The 2,806-nt window shown below is 48.3% G+C and overlaps 1 pseudogene; it reads left to right on the top strand.

Annotated features, from left to right (window-relative positions):
• The first annotated feature begins 454 nt into the window (after nt 1-454).
• The window catches only part of LOC102811010, a 114,428-nt pseudogene continuing 112,076 nt past the window's right edge, over nt 455-2,806 (top strand).

The following is a 2,806-nucleotide window of genomic DNA, read 5'->3' as shown; positions in this document are numbered from 1 at the left end:
AGGACTCTGAAGATACTGATGTTGTTGTTGTTGTGTTCTATGGACCCATAGCGACCCTGCACAGGGTTTCCGAGGCTGTAAATCTTGGCGGGAGCAGAAAGCCTCATCTTTCTCCTGCGGAACAGCTGGTAGTTTCCAACTGCTGTCCCTGAGGTTTGCAGCCCAATTCATAAACACTACGCTTTCAGAGCTCCTTGAAGATACTGATGTTGTTGTTGTTGTTGTTAAGTGCCGTCGAGTCGGTTCCGACCCATAGCGACCCTGTACAGTGTTTCCGAGGGTGTTAGAGTAACATAATTCAGCTGTGCTTGTCAGCAGAGTTCATTGCAATCATAAAACTTGAAACTCTCGCATGGGTTTAAAATGAGCCATCTCAGAAGCAGGAAGCGGGGATCTCGCCATCAAAGAGGAGCCAGGAAGGACTTGGGTTTGACCTACAACTGCCAGGGAGAACATGGCTGCCCAGCAGTGGACAAGGCTTCCCAGGTGCGGGGGCTTCAGTCCATCTGTGGTCAGGCCGTTTGCCAAGCTGGTGAGGCCACCTGTTCAAATATATGTTATCGATGGTCACTACGCCACTGCCCTTTCCTCCACTGCATCTAAGCAGAATAAATTGGATCAAGTAGAAAAGGAGTTGTTGAAAATAACACAACTTCTGAAGGACCCCACAGCGGTTCTTACTATTCTCAACCCCCATGTCAAGCGTTCCATTAAAGGGAAAATCATAAATGACATCACAGCAAAAGAAAGATTTTCTTTTCTCACATCAAACTTGATCAGTTTACTTGCTGAAAATGGTCACTTGAACGACACCCCGGGGCATCATTTCTACCTACTCAACCATCATGAGTGTCCACCGTGGAGAAGTTCCTTGCAGTTACCCCTGTAACTTTTTAGACAACACCTTTCTTTCTGAATTAAAAAATGTCCTGCAACACTTCCTAAGTTAAAGCCAGGTGTTGAAGTTAGAGGTTAAGACTGATTTCCCCAATCATGGCTGGAATGATTGTCCGCATTGGAGAGAAATATGTGGATATGTCTGCAAAGTCCAAGATTCAGAAACGGAGTAAGGTTATGTAGGAGACTATGTGAAAGTCGTGATTGTCTATCATCAGTGAAAATTGAAATTCTTAAACTTGGAGCATCAATAACGTGCCTCCTGAACAAACAACAAACAAACAGAAGAGTCAGGAATGGAGCATGTCCTTTGGATCTCAAGACCCCTGCATATTGAACCTCTCTGACCAGGGACAAAAGCTGTGACCCCAGAGGAGGGGCAGAGGAGAAGCAGCAGAACCAAGATCCACAGCATGAGACCGCAGAGCAGTGGACATCCCAGCGCACGGAGCCGGTAAAGCTGAGTGGCTCTGGGCAGGAAGTTTGCTTGTAAGAGTGGGGTGCCTTCAGGGACGTAAGTAGGGGAGCTAAGTTTGCTGACCCAGGGAGCTAAAGCAAAGTGCTTCCAAGCTAAGACTTATGGTGAAGTTTTGTGTCCTCTGGTCATTGGTCAGCAGCTGACTGGAACAACTGTGCCTTGAGCATTTCTGACCCTAAATTGCAGCCTGTCAATTTCCCTAATTAAACCCCATGACTGTGAGAATGGTGTCTGAGTTCTATGTGCCACTGTAAAGAATGATCAAACCCAGCTGAGGAGTGGACAGGGTACTAGAATGAATGAATGGTGTCATCATGTTGCAGTGACCAAGGCTGTCAGTCATTACAGCATCAGACAGCCTCATCTTCTCCCGCGGACTGACTCGAGGGTTGAATCGCTGGCCTTGCTGCTAGCAGCCCACATTTCACCCACTTTGCCACCAGGAAGTATGCAGGTATAGGGGTTTAGAATTTACACACTTCTTTCTAGGGGATACAGGTAAGTCCTTAACAGTCCTACAAGTGCCCCAGCTCACTTCCTGGATGGTTTCAGCGTCTGTGGTGGTCTCCCTGAGTTTAGGAGACAGAGTTTCAAATCCCTGAGAAACAGAGCAGCTAAAATCCTGGACGCAGTGTCAAAAAGGAGAGCTGCAGAGACAACAAGGCCTGGAGAACTTGTCCTCATAAGTCAGTACATACATGTGAGGTGATGACCAAGGAAAGATGTCCAGAAGGGACAGCCAGGACAGCCTGCAGAGCACAGCTGGGGCCAGGACCACAGTCTCCCCCAAGTCAGAAAAAGAGACTCCGAAAGCCTGGGCCCTCCTGTAGAGGCCTCAGAAGGGAAGTGCTTCAACAGTGAGGACAAGTGAAACCAACAAACCCAAACCAGCTACCATTCACTGGGTTCCAGCTCAAGGACACCACATGTGGCAGAGCAGAGCTGCATTCCCCAGGGTTTTCAGTGGCTGTGATTGTTCACCAGTCAGTCACCAGGACTTTCTCCCAAGACACCTCAGGGTGGATTTGAACTGCAACCTTTTCTGTTGGGAGTCAAGTGCTGTGGGTTCTGGAACAGGGGTGGGGAACCTCTTTTCTGCCGATATTTATAACATCATTCATGGGCCTTACAACATTGTTGTTGTTGTTAGGTGCCATTGAGTCGGAACCAACTCATAGCGACCCCATGCACAGCAGAATGAAACAATGTCCGATCCTGGGCCAACTTCACTACCGCTGCCACACTTGACGCCATCAATGATGCCACCTGGCTGATCTATGTTGTTAGGGGTCTTCCTCTTTTTCTCTGACCCCCCATCTTACCCAGCAAGACATCCTTCTCCAGTGACTGTTCCCTCCTGACAATATGTCCAAAGTATGAGAGACGAAGCTTAGCCATCCTGGCCTACAAGGAACACTCTGGCTGCACTTC

Source organism: Chrysochloris asiatica, unplaced genomic scaffold, assembly GCF_000296735.1.
Source record: "Chrysochloris asiatica unplaced genomic scaffold, ChrAsi1.0 scaffold00097, whole genome shotgun sequence".
NCBI lineage: Eukaryota > Metazoa > Chordata > Mammalia > Afrosoricida > Chrysochloridae > Chrysochloris > Chrysochloris asiatica.
Note: the sequence above shows the minus strand (reverse complement) of the source record. Positions and strands in the feature narration are given on the sequence as shown.